This window comes from Cupressus sempervirens, chromosome 5 (genome assembly GCF_028749045.1).
Source record: "Cupressus sempervirens isolate cs-2001-9-10 chromosome 5, ASM2874904v1, whole genome shotgun sequence".
Lineage (NCBI taxonomy): Eukaryota > Viridiplantae > Streptophyta > Pinopsida > Cupressales > Cupressaceae > Cupressus > Cupressus sempervirens.
The window spans coordinates 343826004-343849877 of NC_143122.1; positions in this window are offsets into that span (position 1 = coordinate 343826004).

Here is a 23874-nt window from a genome sequence, read left to right on the forward strand (position 1 = left end):
TCTAATCAGTTTTTGTATGGCTCTTTCTCTTAACTATTATTTCTCCCTCTTGCATTTTTGTCCTTTAAATGTGTCATTTCTCCCTCTGCACATTATTTCTCCTTCTATATGCATTGATCAATTTCTGCTATTTTTCCCTCTTTGACAACAATGCCAAAGATACATTATTCCATCATCTTACCATGCAAGGGTAGAATTTTTAGGAACTCTAGTTTCTCCCTCTATCACCTTGCTTGTGACTTGTTTTGCATTTTAGTACTTTTATTACTCTAGGTAATACCTAAAGTAAGTATCCTCTACATCAATTTATAAGATTTTAGCAATCAACTCATTTGATGCAAAGCAATCTTTCTATTGCTCAAATAGCCTTAGATAGGAGTATCACCCCTAACTTACCTCTAAGATACTCAAATGCATCTTTAGGTAGTGTTTTTGTGAAGATTTCAAAAATTTGTTCTTTTGAGCTAACATATTCCATCCTTGCTTGTCTTTCACCAATTCTCTTACATAGTGATACTTAATTGCAATGTGCTTTATTTTAGCATGCATTACAAGATTCTTTGATATGTTGATGGCACTTGTTTTTTCACAATAGAGTATTTCAGGTTCAATCATATCTTCCTTCATACTTTGTAATAGATGTTTGATCTACACAATATTGGTGTAGCTAATAGTAGTAGTAACATACTCAGCTTCAGTTGTGGACTGTGAGGTACAACTTTTCTTTTTGCTAGTCCAAGTGACTAATCTTTTACCTAAGAAAAGTTCTCTGCTTTTTTTTTCATCTATATTACCTCCCCAATTTGCATTCATGTAGGCTTTCAACTTAAACTTTTCAGTCCTCTTGTAATATAATCCAAAGACATCAGTTCCTTTTAGGTACCTCAATATTCCTTTTACTTCCATAAGATGATTTTCTCTTGGATTGGCAAAAAATATTGCCACTATTCCAATAGCTAATGTAATGTTTGGTCTACTATACACAACATACTACAAATTTCCAATCATTAATCTATACATTGTTTGATTTACGTCAGCTAACTCATCATTCTTGGATAACTTATGTCCTATTACCATTGGTGTACTGACTGGTTTTGAATCCTCTAGGCCAAAAGTTTCAAGTATCTCCTTGATATATTTTGAGTCAATTTTATGCCATGTTTCAATTGATGTACTTGCAATCCAAAAAAGAATTTGATTTCTCCAAACATTGACATCTCAAACTAATGTTTCATTTGATCAAAAAAATATTTACATAGAGCATCTTTTCCTCCAAATATTATGTCATCAACAAAGATCTCAGATATCAAAATGTCTTTACCTTTTTCTGCCTTGATATACAAGTTGCTATTGTCATCTATTCTCTCAAATCCTATTTTCACAAGATATTTGTGTAGTCTCTCATATTATGCTCGAGATTCTTGTTTCAAAACATATAGTGTTTTATGTAGTTTGCAAACCATATCCTTGTTGTTGTCATCAAAAAATCCCTCTAGTTGTTCTATGTAGACTTCCTCTTCCAATATACCATTTAGAAAAGTAGACTTTACATCCATTTGATAGACTTTAAAACCTTTGTAAGTAACATATGCAAGTAGAGTTCTTACTCCTTTCATTCTTGCAACATGGAAAAATGTTTCCCCATAGTCCAGTCCTTCTTCTTGTGCATAACCTTTATAGAATAATCTTGACTTATTTCTTGTGATCTCACCATTCTCATCTAGCTTGTTCCTAAACACCCACTTGGTACCAATCACATTCTTATCAATTGGTCTTGGAATTAAAGTCTAGGTTTTGTTCTTTTCTATTTGTTCAATATTCTCTTTTATAGCTTTATACCAGTCATCATCTTGTAGTGCATCTTTCACTATTTTGGGTTCAATCTTGCTCAGCAAACATGATTCATTTCTTAGTCTACTCCTTGTCATTGGTTTGGCTTCCTTTTCACTAATAATTTGTTTAGCAGGATGATGTCTCTTCACATATTTGGATAGCCTTGGTTCTTTCTTTATTTCTATGTTTGGTCTTTTAGCTCCAGAGTCATTGTGCACATCTCTTTCAGGTATTTCTTCATCTGTTTCATGTGTACTAATTTTGAAATTAGAATGTTTATTTTCTTCATTCTTCAACTCAACTTTTGAATGCAACTTGACATTCACTAGTTGTGACTTGATTGATAGTAAAACTTGTTGCTGATTCCCAATTTGATTGGCAACTTCTTCTCTAGTAGGAATTCCTTCATAGAAGTATACAAAGGATTTGTATTCTTCTAGATTCTTGGATTCATCAACTTGAACTTCTGCATGCTCATCAAAATTTACATTTGTACCCTCCACAATTTTGTTAGAGTTAGCATTTAAACACTTATATATTTTACTTCTAGTGGAGTAGCCAAAGAATATGCCTTCATCACTTTTTGCATCAAACTTGTCATTTCTAGACTCTTTAAGAATATAGCATCTACAACCAAATACTTTGAAATGTTTTACATTGGGTGAGTTACCATACCATAATTCAAGAGGTGTTACATTTGTACCTTTCTTGAATTGTACTTGATTTAGGGTGTAAAAAATAGTACTAATAGCTTCTCTCTAGTACTTTAGTGCAACATTCTTTTCCATAATTAATGTTCTTGCATAGTCTATCACTGATCTATTCCTCCTTTCTACAATGTCATTCTGTGGGAGAGTTCTTGGTGCTGATGTTTGTCTCTTAATTCTTTTATCATTGAAAAATGTTTCAAATTTTTTAGATGTGAACTCTCCTCCTCTATCTAATCTTAAGCACTTTAGACTCTTTCCTATTTCCTTCTCAACCCTGGCCAAATACCACTTAAACATTTGAAATGCATTAGATTTTTTCTTTAAGAACATGGAAGTCATCATGCTAGAGTAGTCATCCACAAAAAACTTATATATATGTCTCCTTTGTAGCTTTTCACTTCTATTGGACCACATAAGTTTATATGGACTAACTTTAATACTTCTTTGGAAGTGTAGGTTTTTCTTTTGAAAATTGACTTGGTCATCTTTCCTAGCTGACACTATTTGCACATTGTATTGTCAAGCTTCTTTAGTTTGGGCAAACCTCTAATTTTCTCCATTTTGCTGATGTCAATCAAATTATCAAAGTTGACATGACATAACCTTTTATGCCATAGCCACACATCATCAAATCTTACAATGAGATAGGCATCATCCTCCATATCTAGGTAAAATAGATTACTTCTAGTTTGGTCTCCTTTTCCTATTAGATTTCCATCAGTATCATAGATTTTGGTAGTTTTGTTTCCAAATTCTACTTTGCATCCTACATTGCTTAACTGTAACATACTCAATAGATTGTAGTTCAATCCTTCAACATAATATGCATTATCACATGAAATTTTCTTTGTAATCTTAATGGAAACTTTTCCTTTGATTAGACATGGAGCATCATTTCCAAATCTAACACTATTTCCATCATATTGAGTAAAGGTAATAAACTTACTTTTATCTCCCATCATCTGATGTGAGCATCCATTGTCTATGATCCACCTGCCATTCTTGTTTATATAGGTTACCATTTTTGTTGCCTCATCTTCATCTAACTCATCCTTCATGGTTACATAGATTACCTCATTATTATTTTCATCAGAATCCTCTTCAATAATGTAGCACTTTTTGGCTTTGTCTTTGTAACCTTTGTTATCATCTTCTCTTCTATTCTTTTTCTTGTTGCCTTCTCTGTAGTTCTTTTTCTATGTGCACCTTGAAGCAATATGTCTTACTTCATTGTAATTAAAACAAATGATAGGTAGCTTACCTTTGAATTTACCTTTGCCTCTATGAAATCTTTTGTCTAGTAATGCTTCCAATCATTCCACATCTTCTTCATTTGTGTTGTTGTCACTGGATGCATATTTTATCTTTCTTCCCTTTTTATTTGGTTTCACTTCTTCAGTGTCTTTCAATGATAGCTTTTCTTTGAAAGTAGATTCAACATTTTCAAGTTTGTAGTTATCAAATTTGGATAACTCAAATGTAGTTAGTCTTCCCACTATACCTTCAAGAGTTAGCTTGTTTCTTGGTATGCACCTTAACTCTTGGATGGTTGATACTCTAATAGTATAGATGGGAAGCAAGGTTCTTAAGAATTTTTTATTAATAGTATGATCATCTAAGTGACCACCAAAAATTCTTATTGCACTTACTACTTCCTTTATTCTAGAGGCATATTGAGTACTGTTCTCAGCTTCCTCCATTCTCATGTCATCAAATTTTCCTCTGAGGCTTTCTCTTTTTTCTCTTTGGACATTTTGATCTCCTCCATATATATCAGTCAAGGCTTTCCACATCTTGAATGCAGAGTCACATCCCTTGATGTCATCAAATTCAACATAGTTGAGGGTAAAGGCAATCTCCAGCATTGCCTAATTGTGCTCCTTCTTTTTATTAAAATCTTTTGTACTTGGGGCTCCAACTGGATCAACATATTCCACTACAATTGAGGCTTGTGCATGATCACCTATTGATCCAAGGTGTAGCTTCATTAGAATTTTTCATGCAGCAAAGTTATCTTTGTTAAGCTTGGAAACTTCTCTTTTGGACATCTTGATCTTTTTGCTTCTAGTACCTTTAAACTAAATCAGCAGATGGATTTGATACCAATTGTTAAAAATTCTTTAGAATAACTAAGAGGGGGTGGGGGAAGAGGGGGGATGGGGGGGGGGGGGAATTAATTATTCAAGGTCCAAATGTCCTAATAAAACTTTTTTGCCAAGTATAATGAGCCCAATAAAACAAATCATGCATCCAAGTTAAACATTTATTTGAGCAAGTTACTATAAAATCAATATGCAAGAATAAGACATGAAAGATCAACACATACCACAATGATTTACATGGAAAACCAATTTAGGAAAAACTACCAATAACATGCTACTCAATTCTCACTTTTCTAAAGTGATGCCTTGTGAAAGGCCTACCCTAGTAAAGGCTACAACACATTGTTAATTGTGACCTAGTTAAAGGATTTCAACCACCCTATTAGAAGTGGACCTAGTTGGAGGACTTTAAAAAATTCACTTGGAATGTCACCCTATTAAAGGATTTACAAATGGCTATTAAACCAACCTAAGTCCATAGGATTTTAACCTAACTGATATAATTGCTAGAGAGTAACAATAAAGGCTTTTGACCTTATACAACTCACAACTTAACTTGCAGATTTTACATCTCAGTTCAGCTCTCAAATTTGCTTGGCTTTCAGTTTCTGCAGCTCTGTCAACTTTTCCTCCTTTCAAGCTTTGTTTCCTTGAGTCTCCATGCTCAATGTACCATGCAATCACCTTTGTGGTAACCTATCAAAACAAAGTCTTTATACTCCATTCTTCCTTCTTGATGTCTTCTCCTTAACACTGCATATTATCTTCAACCAACCACTTAACCACTTGACAACTCAGCAACTCTTGCTTCTTGACCTATAACTCCTTAAATAGAAGTTTTGAATACTTTTCTCTCTCAAATCTTCTTGCTTTTAATTTTAGTTTGAATGGATTAGGTAGGATTCAATGAATCTATCCCTTATCTTGTTTATTCTAGAAACATCATGAATAATCCTCTTAAATTCACCCAAAAATGGTTTACCTAAAATTCTATGCCACCAGCTCATCATCCTTATCTTCCATTTGGTTTACAAAATTCAAGGTAACAAACTTGTCAGCTCGGATTTGGAAAATATTTGACTTTTTAAATAATGCAGTAGATCAACACTATTGAATTTTTAATTCTTGGCACATACTGTGTTACTCAGCACCTACTATGTTTTTCTAATGCTCGACACATATTACTTGCTCAACATTCAAACTTGATTGGCTCCTTTTATTTCACGCAGCACAAACTAGATTTTTTATTTAATTGACACTTACTAAAAATCTACTTGACATGAACTAGCTTGCTCAGTACCCACTGATGAATTTTGTCAAGCTTTGTACATAGCTTTGTTGCAACTTATTCTTCTAGAGTTTCTAAGTGTGGCCAACCTCTGTATCTTCAAGTATATTTTCAATACACCATTTTACCATTTTTTTAACTAATATTGTTGGTAATCTAATTGAAAAGATCATTATTAAAGGAGAGAGATTGTTGCAAAGAAAGAGATTGTTGATAAAGAATGTTTTCAATCATTGTTTTGTCACTAATGTCAAACTTGCTATTTGTTGGAATGACTATTGCTTATAAGATCCAAGTACTATCACTTAGTTGATTGATGAAGAGGATTTAATCAATAAGATGTAACAAAAGCACCTAAGGAAATGGTTGAGTTATAATTTTTTAATGAAGTGCGAGGATCAATTAAGACCTTGGTAAAATGATGTATTAATAGTATACTTGAAGATATAGATGTTTACCACACTTAGAAACACTGGAAGGATAAGTTGTAAAAAGGTTCTCTATAAATCTTAACTAAGTTTATTAGTGAGTGCCAAGCAAGCTAGTTTGAGCCAAATAGATTTTTAGTTAGTGTGGAGCAATTGCAAAATCTAGTGTATGCCGAGTGATATAGAAGAAGACGAGCATGTTTAGGTGATGAGAAAAGTAACAAGTGTCAAGCATCATAAGACTTAGTGGATGCTAAGTGATTCCATAGTAGGTGTTGAGCATCAGTCAAATTTTAGTTGGTGTCGAGTTACACAGTATGTGTTGAGCACCAAAATTTCAATAGTGTCGAGCTATTGAATTATGTGAAAAGTCAAAGATTTACTAAATCTGCGCTAACAAAGTTCTTACGTTGAATTTTGTGAACCAAATGGACGATAAGGATGATGAGCTAGAGGCACAACATTTTAGATAAACCATTTTTGGGAAAATTTAGGAGGATTCTTTATGATGTTTCTAGAAGGAAAAAGATATGGGTTAGATTCAATGAATTCTACCTAATCCATTCAAACTAAAATTAAAGGAGGAAATAATGGAGTGAGAAAAGTAATTCTAGATTTCTATTTAAGAAGTCACAAGCCAAGAAACTAGAGTTGTTGGTGTGCCAAATTGTGAAGTGGTTGAAGGGTGTCAAGGAGAAGAAAGAATAAAGAATAGAGAGTCTACTTCAATAAGTGGTCACATAGAGATTACACTAGTATATTGAGCATGGAGACTCAAGGAGACAAAGCTTGAAAGGAGGACAAGTTGTTAGAGCTACAGAGACTAAAAGTTAGGAAAATTGTAAAGAATTGAATAGAGATCTAAAATCTACAAGTTAAGTTGTGAGTTGTATTAGGTCAAAAGACCTTTTTGTTATGCTCTAACAATTGTATCAGTTAGGGTAAAATCATACGGACTTAGGTTGGTTTAACAACCATTTGTAAATTCTTTAACAAGGTGGCATTTGAAGTAAATGTTCTAAAGTCCTCTAACTAGGCCCACTTCTAACAGGGTGGTTAAACCCTTTAACCAAGTCACATTTAATAGTATGTTGTAGCCTTCAACAAGGCAGACCTTTCACAGGGCATCACTTTAGAAGAGTGAAAATTGAGTAGCATCTTACTAGTGGTTTTTCCCAAATTGATTTTCTATGTATATCACTGTGTTATGTGTTGATCTTTCATGTGTTACTCTTACATGTTGATTTTCAGTAACTTGCTAAGTAGGAAATAAGCTTGGATGAATGAATAGTTTAATGGGATCACTTTACTTGATAAAAAGTTTTATTAGAACATTTTGACCTTGAATAACTGATTCACCCACCCTCTTAGTTATTCTAAAGTATTTCCAACACCTTGTACTTCATTACAAAACCATGACTTTTGTTACATCTTATTGATTAAATCCTCTTCATCAATCAACTAAGTGATAGTACTTGGATCTTATAAGCAATTGTTATTCTAACAAATAGCAGGTTTGACATCAGTGACAAAAAAATGATTAAAAACATTCTTTATATCAACAATCTCCCTCTTTGCAATAGTCTCATGTTTTCAATAATGATCTTTTCAATCAGATTTCCAACATTTTACACATTGATGTAGTGAATCTTACTTTAGGAGCTGCCTAAAGTAATCCAAGAGTTGTAATTATAAATTAGTCACAAGCAAGGTGACAAAGGGAGAATCTGAAAATATTCATATTTTCATATGAAGATGACAATTATTTGGCATTGTTGTCAAAGAGGGAGATTAAATCTGATTTTAGGAATAAATCATTAATAGAGAAAGAAACACTAAGGGAGATAGAAAATTGAGGGAGCAAGACATAAAGAGGGAGAAATCTAGATAGAAGATACAGATAAAAGAAACATGGAATATCTACTTAGAGGGAGAAAGTGTACCTATTGATTACATCTACCGAGTAAGAGGGAGATGATGTTGAGGGAGATTTAAGAAGTAATCAAGAGGGAGTCATGAGGATGAGTTGATTGATTGTTTTTTGATCATAACATAATTTTGTAACCTATTAAGAAGATGAAAGTTGCTGATAAAGGGAGTGATCTCAACACAAGGAATTATCTTCATTTTGGTACTTTGTTGGTTATACTAATTAAGTCTAGTCAGTTTGGTTTTCCATCAATTCCAAAGAGGGAGATTGTTGAAAATAGATTGATACAAGTATGATAAATATATTTCAATCATTGTCTTCTCATTGATGTCAAACCTTCTACTTTTTGGTAAGACAATTGCTTATATGATTTAAGTACTATCATTTATTTGATTGATGAAGAGGATTTGATCAAATGAGGTAACAATAGCACCTAGAGGAAAGGTTTAGTTATGATATGGAAATGGAGTACAAGGATTGGCTAAGATAGTGATATTATAGTGTATTAATAATCTACTTAAGGTTGTAAAGGATGGTTACATTGATTAAGTTTAGAAGAACAAGTTAAATGAAGTTTGTCTACCAAGCTTAACATGCTACATAGTAGGTGCTAAGAAAAGTTAGTACAAGCCAAGTAGAAAATTAGTTGGAGCCAAGCAAAGTCAATCTTAGTATAAGCTGAGTGAAATAGTGTAATTTGAAAAATGTTTAGTTGAGGCCGAGCACCAGTAAACTTTAGTTTGTGCTGAGTGATTTGATAAAAGATTTTGAGAAACATGTTATGTGATGAGCATTAGAAGCCAGTTAATGCTAAGCATTAGCATTATGAGAAAGATCAAGAATTCAATGAGGGTGAACCCACAATACTAGGTACCACTTTTGGGGGATGAAGGAAATCACAAAACAATGAAAAATTTCCATATTGAATTTTATGTATGTTCATGCAAACGTGCTAACTATGTTTGTGAAAATGTAAAACAATTATATGTTCATGCAAACATATTGATTTTAAATAAGGTATTTTCACATGAACATACCTTATTAATATGTTTACACAAATATTTTTTAACAGTGATTTTGCAATTAAAATTCATTTTTTCATTTGAGATCTCAATAAATTTTCTTTTTTCATATGTTCGCACGAACAAAAATTATTTTACATGTTCACATGAACATGTTAACTTAAATTTTTTATCACCAAATTATTTTTCTCGTACATTAGTGCTAACATAGTGCTCATGTGAACATGTTAATTTACAAATTTTTGGTGTTGTTTTCTAAAAAAAATGAATTTGGCTCTTGACCCCCAAAATTGAGATTGAATGATCTCTTACTAGAAAAATAAAAAATGTCAATTTGTATTGCTCGGACGCTTTCCAATGACTATAATTATAATACATATTATATTGTAATGACCCCATCTTTTAGCCTTCACATTCTCCAAAGTCTAAGTGGAGAATAAGAGGAAATTAAATTAATTTCTTATAAATTCATTAAATAAAATTAAAATTAAATGATGGCTTTATATTTAATTAATTTAATTAAATATTGTATTACAAAGGGAGAAGCTTCTAGAGTGTGTATTAATTATTGGAAAGGCAGAAGCCTCTAGTAATTTAATTTTCTAGAAGCACAATTAATTATTGTATTGCAAGGGAGGAGTTTCTAGAGAGTGCATTAATTATTGGAAGGAGCAAGCTTCTAGCACTTGCAAGTAATTAATATTTTAGTTCCTTCTAGAAGGAAGAAGGAAAAAGATAAATAGGGGTGAAAGTTTCATTATTGAGCATTGGATTTTTGTGAATGACATTTGATAAGAGCTTGGATGTGTGAATCACATATCTTTCTTGGAAATAGGGGATCTTCATCCTCTCTTGTAACATTATAGATGTCATTCCCTTGGGGTTTGGCCTTTGGAATACATTGCTTGTACTTGATTTAATCATTTTGAGAATTAATATAATTTCAGCATTGGTTCCATCTTCAGTTTGTATAAAAAATCTATTTCAGCAATTGGTTCAATTTTTGGGCATTTCTAGGGTCCCCACTATAGTGGCATTAGAGCTACAAGTCTTGCCATCTTGTGATGATCTTTAGCATCTATGTTTGAGCATGCAACAAGGGCTTTATAATTTTTGCAATACCAAAGAAAGAAAAAGTAGGAATTCAGACTTGTAGAATGAATAGGGTAGTTCATCCATGTAGAGGGACATACAATCCAGTCATATAGACATAAAGGAGACATTTTTTGAACAAGACATTAGTATGAGTGACCAAGATGATAGGAATACTAGTCCAGATCAAGAAAATGTAATGTTTAGGTTACTAGGTACATTAGAGGAGTAGAATAAGTGTATGGATATGATGCAATAGGATCAGAATAGGCGAATGGATATGATGTTGCAGCTAATGGCTAGACAATTGGGCATCAATATTAATCTAGGTGATGCCAACAATGGAAACAACAATAATATGGGCAATGATAATGGAGGCTGAGACAACATTAATGGTAACAATGGATATTACAACAATAGAAATGAGGTTAATAACTTTGAAATGTTGTACACCCAACTCAAACAACTAGCTTGAGTCCTCTTCTACCCACCTTCCCACCTAGAGATCTAGTTCAGCCAATTAATAAACCACAGATTGTGGAGTTACAGGATTAGTTTAGGAGGGATTGGGAGGCTAGTGGATCGAAGTTTCAGGAAGGCATTTCTCTTAGAGATTACTTGGACTTGAGGATGAGACACATGCCCAGATCAGGAGGATGAAGTCAAAACCTTGAGCTGAGAAAGAAAGTTGGGAAACTTTCTTTACCTTATTATGATGCTTTAGGGAAGATGATCACACGAGCTTGGGTGCAAAAGATGGATACATACTTGCAGCTGAATCATATGCTTGAAGAGGAGGCTATAAAGTATGTGGCTATTCACTTGGATGGACCAACACATGAGTGGTGGTACCATGGCCTGGTAACCTTGGGACATAATCAGATCACATCTTACAAGGAGTTCACTAAGAAGCTCATAGAGAGATTTGATACCAGGGATCCTGAATTACAATTTAAGGAGTTGGCACACCTCAAGTAGTGGGGATCAATTGAGACATATATCAGTGAATTTCAGAGGTTAGCTGTGTTGGTCATAGATATTTCAGAGAGGAGGTTAGTAGTGTTTTTTATGGATGGACTCTCAAAACCCTTGTGAGGTTGGGTCAAGAGGCATGACCCAGCTACGTTGCAGGAGGCCACTAATAAAGGCTTGTGACTTAGCACCTTCTTCATTTAGGAGTAGATTTCATCACAAGGATTCTTATATGAAAAAGGAGAAGGAGAAGGATAAAAAACCTTTTCACAAGGATGCTCAACCCAAAAGAGACAAGTTGGATGATGACACCTTGAATGATTTAAGAAAGAAGTTATGTTTTCATTGCAGAGAGCCTTGGGATTTATCTCATAAGTGTCCTATTAAGGCTAAAGAAAATCAAATGGAATATTTCTTGGTAGAAGAGTCATAATTAGAGAGGGAGGATCAACACTCTGATTCAAATGAGGATAGTACTATAGAGGAGAGCAACATTCCTAAGGATGAGAAGTCATTAGCATGATTAACTGGGGCTCAGAAAGCAATCACATTTAAGGTCAGAGGTACTATCTAAGGGAAAAAAGTGATCTCACTTATTAACACTGGGGCTACACATAATTTTATAGATGCACAATTGGTAGCCAAGAGAGGACTACAGACTGAGGAGCATGCCAAATTTAGAGCTATGGTAGCTAATGGTGACAAATTATTATGCACTCAAAAGATATCTAATCTTCACATCAGGTTTGGAGATGGCTATGAGTTGGAAGATGAGTTCTATGTGGTAGACATGGGAGATTATGATGTCATTCTTGGCATGGTATGGATGGCCTCGCTAGTAGAGTTCACACTTAACCTAGAAAAATTGGAGATGAAGTTTTAGCATGAGGGAAGAACTATTGTACTTAGAGGACTTTTAGATGGGAGTTGCAGAGTAGTTTCCCTAAAGAGAATACAAAGACTTTTTCGGCATAATAACATAGAGTGGGCTGCAGAATGTTTCACTATGCCAACTTCACAAGAGTCACAGGTGAAGAGTCATCCACTAGATATCTAGGAGATACTTGATAGGCACACTAAGGTATTTGGTGAGATTTTGCATGGGATTCCTCCTGACAGGGGGATAGAGCATGTTATTGAGCTCGAGGAGGGAGCCAAACCAATCATGATTACTCCCTATTGTCACCCTAAGAAACATAAGGATGAGATGGAGAAGGAAATTAAGGAGTTTCTGGAAATAGGGAATATTAGGCCTAGTAAGAGCCCCTTTGCTTCAGTAGTGTGTTAGTAAAGAAGAAGGATGGGACGATGCGCATGTACAACGATTATAGGGCATTAAACAAGAACACCATTAAGAATAGATATCCCATCCCATGAATAGATGAGTTGATTGATGAGTTATATGGTGCATGTCTTTTTAAAAAGATTGATCTATGGTCAAGGTATCATCAGATTAGGATGAGGGAGGAGGATGTTGAGAAGACAACTTTTTGGTGTCACTATGGCCACTTTGAGTTTTTGGTTATGCCATTTGGGCTAACCAATGCCCCTGATACATTTCAAAGTTGCATGAATCAGATATTCAGAGTGTAGCTTAGGAGATTTTTCTTGATTTTCTTTGATGAAATTTTATTCTTTAGTAAGACTTGGGAGGAGCATTTACAACATCTTGAGATGGTGTTGTCCACTTTGGAGGAAGAGTCACTGTATGCCAAGGAATCTAAGTGTGAGTTTGGGATGACTAAGCTACTATACCTTGGGCATATCATCAATGTAGATGGAGTTTGGGTAGATCCTAAAAATATTAGGGCTATTGTTGATTGGCCTACTCCTACGAATCTTACACAGCTTAAGGGATTCCTTGGTCTTTGTGGATTTTATAGGAGATTTGTTAAAAGATTTTCATAGATCATTGCACCCTTGAAAAACCTTACTAGAAAAGGGGCCTTCACATGGATAGAGTCAGCTCAGAGAAGTGTTACCTATTTTTGCCTCTAGCCAAAAATTTGAATTCAAATACTTGAGCCCACCCAATGGTCTTTAACCATCTTTAATATTATTTAAATGCCCTACAAATATGAGAGATAAACAAATAAAGATTTTATGGTTTTTCCTATTTTTCCTAAATTTGTTTCTCCTGGCCCGCAACTTTTTGCACCGTCAAATCTTGCATAGATCTACGATGGGCACTTTTCCACTTTCTCAAAATAAGTGATCTTTACATAATGCGGGGAAGCGTCGTTGCAATGTGTGGAAAGTGGGTCCATATTCTTCTTGTGGGCTACAAGTTGGCAAGCTACTAGGTGAGCTAGAAATTTGATTGGTGGGTGCTTTCCTACATTCTGTGTTTTGTCATACTTCCTAACAATTCATGCAAGCACTAGATCACCACATGTCCTCATGGGCCCAAAGGAATAAAAGTTATAGTTAGGCATCAAAGCTGTCACATGTTCTTAGTTTGTACCTTCCATCATCCAACACAAATAGATCTATGGTGGGCACTTCCCTGCATTATGAAGATGCAAGGATGTTAAGGAATGTGGGCAAGCACCTCACTGTCGCATGTCTTTGTGGGGTTAGGTTGATTTCATAAGCTGTAGGGTGGTGCCAGGTGGGACCAAGTCGTGCTGAAGTGTATGCTGAATGGTTCGTGGGCCTAGAAGTATTAAGGGTGGTTGTAGTATAATGAAGATCTTCCATGATCATTGATCTTATGGAGATCAATGATAAGCACTTCCCTACATTATGAAGATGCAAGGTAATTAAACAATGCGGGAAAGCACCTAAAGGACACGTGTCCTTATGGGCCCAACTAAGGCATTAATAGTTAAGGCTAATGGTTATGTGACATCGCAGTTAATTTGGGAAGGTGGCTCAGTTAATTGAGAAGATGTGGTCAATCGCGTGGAGACTTTATGGGGTGGCAAAATGAAATGAAATTATTGGCCCACATGGCCCATTTTAGTTGCAGGATTCAGTTGACTTTTTTACTTTGTTGATTCATAAGCCAAAAATGAAGGAAATTGAGTTTTCTTACATGATTTGATCCTTATGATCAGTTCCAACTACTCTCGAATGATTGATGAACCTAGTAAATAGTAGGAGAACACTCCACCACCCTAGTTTATCCATCTACTTGGTTAGAATGGTTTAATGGTGTCATTTCTATTAGGGCCCTGTTTCAACAAATTATCAGATTTCATTGTATCTAAATCTATACGCAGATTAGATTTTCTCCAAAACTCTAAAGAGACTTAATGACAGTAGTTGTGGAGTAACTTCAGTTAAAGAACATCTCAATTATGCCTAAGCTATAAAGACAATTTTTGTAGATTGTGTGGAGGTCGACCCTTCTCTATTTTCTCTGATATTGCTCTGCAATTTCATTATAAATCTCCTTTGCCTCTTGATTGTATGACACTCTTATCTCCTTCAGCCATTGATGTGAAGTGTAAGAACTATTTACCTCTCATTGGTATATTGTAGATATTTGCAATCTTGCATGACTGTATCTCTTTTGGCCTATGAATGGTATATAAGTGAATCCTCTCTTTCCTTTTGTCATTCATTTGAGTTTTTCTTATCTACATGTGATTGTTAGATTAAAGCAAATTTGGATGTGTATATCTTTTGGTGTCATGATGGTTCAATAGTGAATGCATGGGCAAAGATTGGTTTGAACACACTATTTTTGGTGCATTACCCCCCTTAGGTTAGAATAGGTATATTTTCTTCTATGCATTCCTTCTCCCTTTTCCTCTCCAAGAGTAGTTAGGTGTACCCTGATAGTAAAGGAAGTTGGCCTTCTCTGGAGACTCAACCTCATAGTTTAAGTCCCATAGCTTGGAGGTTGTTTCCATGTTTCACAAGGTTGTCCTTAGGTAAAAAATTTGGACAAGGGTGTAAACTTTTGTGACACCAATTTTTTGCATGCCCGGTGGGACTTTATTCAGAAAATTTCAAGTCTACTAGTTTCAAAAGGAAGATTTCAAGATTAATACTGAGGAGATAGTACTGGCTTCAGTGTTCAAGCCTTCATGGGATTCATTCTTCAAGTACTTGGCAACTCTAAGCTTCAAATACATCTGGTTCCAGACCAAAGTTGTAGTAATTCATGCCCAAAGCTGAAAGAAGGGCATCTTCTAGAGGTAAATTTCAGTACCAAGAGCTTTCATTTTCAAATCCTAGAAGAAGAAAGACTAGAGTATCTTTATCACCAGTTAAGAGTGCAATAGTAACAAATACACCTACAAGATCCATCTCTACTCCTCCTACTGTTAGATCTCAGCCTTGATTGCCATTAACACATATCAATAGATCACTTGTCTATATGGCACAACCTAGAGTTCATGTTTATGCCACCTTTAATGGTGGAAGTCCTCTTTTATTGGCCCAAAGACATGACATACCAATAGCTGCACTCAAAAGTATACTAGAATTTAGTAGTGAAACTTCTATCTCTCCATTAGAACACATTCAAGAAGTTGCAAATATCTGCAATATCTATGGTATTACAGAAGATGATGTTGTAGTTAGGCTTCTAGCCTCATCCTTGAAAGGAAAAGCACTACAATGGTATAGAGGTTTGGCTCATGGTTCTATAATAGATTGGGATGGATTAGGAGTAGGACCGTGCAAACACTTTGAGGACAAAAGTACCATTTGTCACTTGTAGAATAGTTGACTACTATAAAAAGAGCCCCCCATGAATGGATGACTAATTTCAACTATAGATTTCAAAAGACATGGGATAGAATACCTACTTCAATAAAGCCTACCCTTGGTAATGCCTTCTTGCATTACCTCAGAGCTTTTAACAATGACATTGCCACTACAATCCAAACTATGGGAGGAGCTACCTTGCCTAATGCTTATGACATAGCAATAAAGTCAAAAAACATCCTAATACAAGGAGGTACGCTAGCTCCAAGGCCTCCTATTCCTTTCTTCCCTGACATTCCAAATCACCAACTAGCAATGGCTCCTCTTCCCACAACTTCCACATCACAATCCCTTGCTATAGTCCCTCAAGCTTCCACATATTCAAATGGAATAGATGAAATCAAGGAGAGAATGCAATCTATGATGGTGAACATAGATAAAATATTGTAGGGCCAAGAGAAGAAGCTAGAGGATAGCTTCTCTGTGATGCAGAAAGTGAGCAACAAGGTGGTGGCTTTAGAGATAGCAAGCTCAAGGTAGTAAGGCTCATCAATTGCAATATCAAAATCTCAATAGTGGTAGGCCTCCAAATCATAATCATGGGAACAATTATTTTGATCAAAATAGGCAGAATAGCCATTCTTCAACCTCAAATGTAAACCAAAGTAGGGCCATAGTTCATCAAAACAACATGGCCCAAGATCAGGATTTTTGTCCCTCTGGTAACTGTTAGTGTAGTTTTTTATTTTTTCTATTTTGCTAGGTTTTTCCTACATTTTTAATAATCTTGCTTAGGTTAATAAAGCATGTCTTATTAGGTGAATGGTTGTGAGGTGTCACCTTCCTACATGTGAGCATCCATTAGCTATCTTGGGAAGATACTTTTCTATCTTTAGTCCAATAGATGGTTGCTCCTCATTGGTTGGTGTTGCCACCTCCTCCCTCTTCCTAGCCTATATAAGCATGCTACCTGGCTTGTATTTGTATCTCTTGTTTTTGCATCCTCTTAATGCTATTTTGCTTCCAGCATTTGCATTACTCTCTTGGAGACTATTTTGCTTCCAGCATTTGCATTACTCTCTTGGAGACTAACTCTATGATGCTATTTTGATTTTGTATCATTTGCATTCATAGTTTAGATATTTACTCTTTGCACTAGTTTTCTGGGTTATTAATCTTTTCAGATTCTAACATGGTATCAGAGCTTTTCTATGTGCAAGAGTAGATTTTAGTTTCCTTATTTGAGAGATTCGAGGGGGGCAAATAAACTTTATTGTAGTTTTTTGAAAAATGAAGTATGCTCTTCTCTTGCATCTTTGGATGATCTTGAGAATCAAAAAAGTTTTGACAAAAACAATTTTTCTCTAGGGTTTCAATCTCAAATCTGACAACCAACTTGCATATTTGGAGTTTTCAATCAATTTTGCAAGTTCCAGCATGCCATTGATGGACTTGAGAAGCTGATCCAGCATTTACATGTCATATTTTGGTTGCTGGGGTCAGTTTTTGATTTTTGGAGCCATTTTTTACTGTTAAAGGCGTCTGATTTACACTATAGAAAATTTTCAAAGCATTTTAAGCTCAAACGGACATCACCATTGGATTCGAAAGGCCGTTTTCAGTCAAGATTCATATAAAGATTTTTGATTTTGGACACAGGTCATTTTTTGAGATTTTTTAACCCTCTAGGGTCACTGTCGTATAGATTGTACGGTCGCAGTGCGAAAAAAAAAAAATTTCAAAAAAAAAAATCAATTCGTAGCACACCGCCGGGCGGCCATCGCCACACCACCCAGTGGCCACCGCCACGCAACTCGTCGGCCACTACCACCAGCAGCGTTGCCGCAGAGCCACTGTGGATCGGCGCCTCCCCCGGGCCACCCCAGCGCCGCTCAGTCTCCGCTACTGCGGCCACCTCTGCTGGTGGTTTTTTCGGCCGCCGCTTCAGTTTTGCCACTGCCGCCGGAAGTCGCCGCCCATTTGCTCTGCGCCATCTAGTCCTAGTCAACAGTCTCCAGCGGGTGCCCTGTCAGTGACAGCGTGGCTTTTTCTGCCCAGTGAGCAGCTAGTGAGCGTGACACGTGGCAAGTGTTCCACGTGGCACATTGCCACTTGGCCTCTGCCATGTCATCATCCGTACATGCCACGTGGTGACCTTTTTTGCTGCGATGGCTGACAGGCCATCAATTTTAATGCCGTATTCTATTGACATCAGCATGACATCATCCTACATCAGCACCTTCTTGCACCTCTCCTAGGGTCATTTTGGACCTACCTTCAGTTTTTTGGCCATAACTTTTGCATACAAAGGTATTTTTCCAATCTGAAAGAAGCCCCGAAAAGCTAGTTCTGAGACAGAGATACTGGTATAGGTGTTTTTGATTTTTTATGTAGTTTGGTTGCCTTTTATGGTAGTCAAAGCTAGATGTTCTATTTTGCACTCCGGGAGGCGTATCTTGAGCTTCCGATCTCCGATTTTGGACTTCTTTATATCGCTGGAAAGCTCTTTTTGTGCTCTTTCCAGTGATGCTAGTGTTGTTCCAGATTCTATTCCAAACACATCCTATTCAGTCTTTTGTGTTTTAGCATTTTGGTGGATATTTGTTTGTTTCAGGTCCAGAGATCGATTTTGTTGCTTCAGTTGCTTCGTTTTGGGCTTTACCTTCTATTGTTTCAGCCTTATGTTTTTTCTGATCATTGTTGATATTCATTGTAAGCATCTTTATGCAACGCACTGAGATAAAGTGCCACTCTTGTGTTTCAGGATCCTTTTCATCATTGTGATTCATTGTACTCACACTATTATATAAAGTTCCATGGGGGGGATAGTTGTTTGCTGCTAATAGGCCCTCTTTCTCTAATTCCTCATGCAGTGTCGATGACACATGCCTTTATTTGTGTTTGTACCTCACTCTCGATGTGTTTGGCTCCTATGTTGTAGGAGATTTTTGGCCCATCTTTTCAGCTGCCTGTCACCTCACCTACCTTAAGGGGAGGTTATATTGTTGTTCTATGCTTCTTTGGTTGATGGTTCATGCCTTCTATTTCCATGGAGGTTCCTTCGGTTGATGGTTCGTGCCTTCTATTTCCATGGAGGTTCTACAGATCAGCATTTTGATAGAGTTATGTGGTTCTTCATGCTTCAGTGATGCTACTTCTTCATGATCACTCCTTATTCCTGTTTTAGGGGACAATTTCCCTAGCGGGAGAGATCTTCAGTTCTTCACTAGGTTCTTACCTCTTTTTGGGGGAGGTTTTTTCCCATGTGGTTTTCTCTCTTTCCCCGCTTTCAGAGGTTGCATCTTCTTGCATTGTACTTGGGTACCTAACATGGCCTCGTTGCCGGGACCCATTTCTACATCCACCTAAGCTTTGCTTATGGGGGGGTGTTAGTGTAGTTTTTTATTTTTTCTATTTTGCTAGGTTTTTCCTACACTTTTAATAATCTCACTTAGGTTAATAAAGCATGTCTTATTAGGTGAATGGTTGTGAGGTGTCACCTTCCTACATGTGAGCATCCATTAGCTATCTTGGGAAGATACTTTTCTATCTTTAGTCCAATAGATGGTTGCTCCTCATTGATTGGTGTTGCCACCTCCTCCCTCTTCCTAGCCTATATAAGCATGCTACCTGGCTTGTATTTGTATCTCTTGTTTTTGCATCCTCTTAATGCTATTTTTCTTCCAGCATTTGCATTACTCTCTTGGAGACTAACTCTATGATGCTATTTTGATTTTGTATCATTTGCATTCATAGTTTAGATATTTACTCTTTGCACTAGTTTTCTGGGTTATTAATCTTTTCATATTCTAATAGTAACTACTCCTATGCCTATTGCATATGTCAGAAGGTTGAATCTTATTTGGCTTTGACCATCCAAGAGCCCACAACAAGACAATCATACAAGGAGGAGCAATTTAAAGATGCCTCATATATGCAAGGACAAGGTGATTGCTCCTTTATGAATCATCAAGCAGAGGAACATTGTAATGTAAATTAGGATTCCATTGCTCACAACACTAGGGGCAAAAGAAGGGCTATTGAAGATGCTACCCCTCCTCCCAATCATGCATCAACTCCAAATGCAATACCTCATAAACAAGTAGTAAATGATTAATCAAATACCTTTTAGCAAAAAAGGTCAAATAATGGCAGAAAGAATGTAAATGATCCTTAGGTTGTTCCATCTCAACCTCCTACAAATGCAGCTCCCAAGGCTTCTGCCAAAGTACCTACTACACCATTCAATGTGGTAGAACAAATGAAGCAGACAAATGTAAATATTTTCATGTGGGATGTTGTTGCTACTATACCCATGCAAAAGAGGTTGTTGTAGCAAGAATTGGAAAGTATTGAACCAAAGGTTCAGCCACCCAGCATGGAAAGTGCCACAAGCCTTGTATAGCCATCAAAGGAGGTAGAAACAAGTAAAAAGGTTATACCCCCTCCATTTTATGTTTCTCTAATTATAGGGGGTAAACTAGTCCACAATTGCATGATTGATTCAGGGGCTAGTAGTTCAGTGATGCCTAGGTGTGTTGTTGATGCTTTGGAAATGAAATATGAGCCCATTGTTAGAGATGTGTTATAGTTGGATGGTAGTACTATCAAGACTATAGGGATCCTTAGGAATGTGGAAATGGCCCTACATGCATGCCTTGGTTGTACTATAACTCAAGATATATTTGTTGCTGAAATCAAGCCACATTTTTCCATCTGTCTGTCAAGAGACTTCACTACCCAAATAGGTGGTTACATATCTTCTAATTGGTCATATATGTATTTTAGAACAAGATATGAGACCAAAGCTTCAATAAGAGTAGAGCCTCTAGCCCTCCATCATACTAAACCCTACACCCGTAATCTCATCAACATGAATTGCACTATCCTAGAAATGGATGAGAATGGCATAATGAATGAGTGTACTACTTCCCTAGCAGAGATACCTAATTTTCTCTTAGATGAATGGGCTGATGCATATCAATTTGATCCTATGTTAGAAACCCTTGAGATAGGCCTCAGTACATATTGTATATTAGAGAAGGATGCTCTAGTTCCCAATCTTGTAGAGACTAAAGAAGATGTGAGTGAGATATGGAGTATGTACTTTGATAGATCAAGGAATAAGAATAGATCAGGGGCTGGTGTGATGTTGATTTCTCCTGCACAAGTAAGTTACTACTTCTCTTTTAGGCTCCAGTTTAGTTGCACTAGTAATATGGCTAAGTATGAATCCTTGATTCAGGGCCTCCTACTTGCTCAAAAAAGAGGAATTCAATCCTTAAGTGTATATGGAGATAGTGAGTTGGTGGTTAATCAAGTGAGAAATTAGAATATCACCAAGAACAGTTTTCTCAAGCCTTATAAACATAGGGTATGGGATTTTCTTGAGGGTTTCGATGCATTTAATATTCAAAGCATCCCTAGAAAAGAAAATAGATATGTTGATAGACTTGCAACAATAGGTGCATCTCATGATGTGCCAAGGAATCTTGAGGAGAAGAAGAAGCAACAAATCAAAATGGTAGTAAGCCCTGCCATCCCTAACAACAAAATCCATTGGTAAGTGTTTGAATTTTATGAACAAATTGTAAGCTTCTTGTAGAATGAAGTAGAATTTTCAAATAGAAACTAGTCGAGACTGCAGGATCAGTATGGTGATCAAATCATTAATCTTAGTTCCAACAAATTGCTTAAGGGTCTCATTACCTTAGAGAGTGTTTTCAATCCTAATGACTAAGCAAGAGGTAGGGTCATGAACCCAGCTATTGATGAAGATGATCACACCCCAGTCATGGTTGCTAATGAAAAATCCTTAAACATGGGGAGGGTATGTTCTAAGATTGAGCAAGAAATTTTTATTCATCTATGTCAAGAATTTAATGATGTATTTGCCTAGATGTATGATGATTTGAAGGGTTTTGACCCAAGGTTATTTTAGCATACCATAGATTTAATTGATAATGTCAAACTAGTAAGACAAAAATAGAGGCCAGTGAATCCCAAAATTGAACCCTTAATGAGAAAAGAGCTATCCAAATTGATTGAAGCCAATATAATTTTCCCCATTAAGCACTCATCATGGGTATCAAACCTTGTCCCTCTTAGGAAGAATAATGGAGAAATTAGATTGTGTGTGGACTTTAGGGACCTTAACCAAGCTTCCCTTGAAGATCACCATCCTCTCCCTTCCATGGAGCAGATTTTGTCCAAGGTCAGTGGTTCAAAGAGGTTTTCATTTCTTGATGGATTTTCTAGCTACAATCAAGTTCTGGCCAAAGAGTCTGATAGGTACAAGACTGCATTTACTACCAAATGGGGTACCTATGCTTATCGTAGGATGCCATTTGGACTAACCAATGCAAGTGCTACATTTTAGAAGGCAATGGAGATGGCTTTCAAAGACATGATTGAAAAGTTTGTATTAGTTTACCTTGATGATATCATAGTGTATTCAAAGAATGTAGAAGATCATTTTGATCATTTGAGATAGGTGTTCTTAAGGTGTAGAGAGTTTGGGGTATCCCTTAACCCAAGAAAGTGTGTCTTCTCTACCAATCAAGAAAAATTATTAGGACACATTGTATCTAAGGATGGTTTAACCATTGATCCAAAAAGAAAAAAAGAAATACTTGCTCTCCCTCTTTCTAAACATAAGAAAGGGTTGCAAAGTTTCCTTGGTAGGATAAATTTTGTGAGAAGATTTATCCCTAAGCTTGCTACCATTGTAAAACCCCATATGGCTATGCTTAAGAAAAGTATGGTCTTTGCATGGACCAAGAAAGGGAAGGAAAGTTTTGAAGAGATCAAGGTAGCCATAGCCTCATTCCCTACTCTCATTAATCCAAATTTTGAAAAGGATTTCATCCTTTATGCCCTAGGTGGTGAGTCAAGCATCTTTGTTGTCTTGACTCAAACAAATGATAAAGATGAAGAGCATCCATAGCCTTCTTTAGTGAAGGACTTAAAGAGTATGAAAACAAATACAACTATGTAGAGAAGTAAGCCCTTGCAATCATCAGATCTTTAAAGAAATTTAGACACCTCCTATCTCATAATAAAATTCATTTGTTAGTACCTCATGTGAGTATGAAGGATTTCTTTTTGAGCAAAGATATTAGTGAGAAGAGAGCTAGTTGGGTTATTAAAGTAATGGAATATGATGTTGACATCTAGATCACCAAGCCGATAAGAGGGAGGGGGTTGTGTAAACAGATGATATCATATTAGGAATCAGATGAGGAAGTCACTATGATACTAATAGAACAACAAGAGACAAGGAATGATGACCCAAGGAATTGGATGGATGATATAAGAATTTCTTATTAGGCAACAGATATCCTCAAGCATTAGATAGACCTAAAAGGAGATAGTATAGATTATAGTCAATTCCTTATATCATAGTTGATGGTATCCTTTTTAGGAAAGATTTTAATGGAGCCATATTAAGATGCATTGACATAGACCAAGCTAAAAGAATGATCAAAGAGATTCATGATGGTCCTAATGGTGGTTATTTCTCAGTAAGGACAACTACAATGAAGATCATGAGGGATAGTTACTATTGACCATCCCTATTCTATGATTGTCACAGGTATGTGAGGAAGTGTGAAAAATGTGCCTTCTTCTTTGGTAAGAAAAAGCTTGCAGCTCTTCCTTTTCATCCCATTCAGGTGGACTAACTTTTTTCTCGATGGGGATTGGATTTCATAGGCCCTATCAATCCTTCTTCTAGTTCTGGTCACAAATAGATTTTAGTTGCTACGGATTACTTCACCAGATGGATAGAGGTAGTTGCATTGAAGGATGCCACATAATCTTCAATTGTTGAGTTC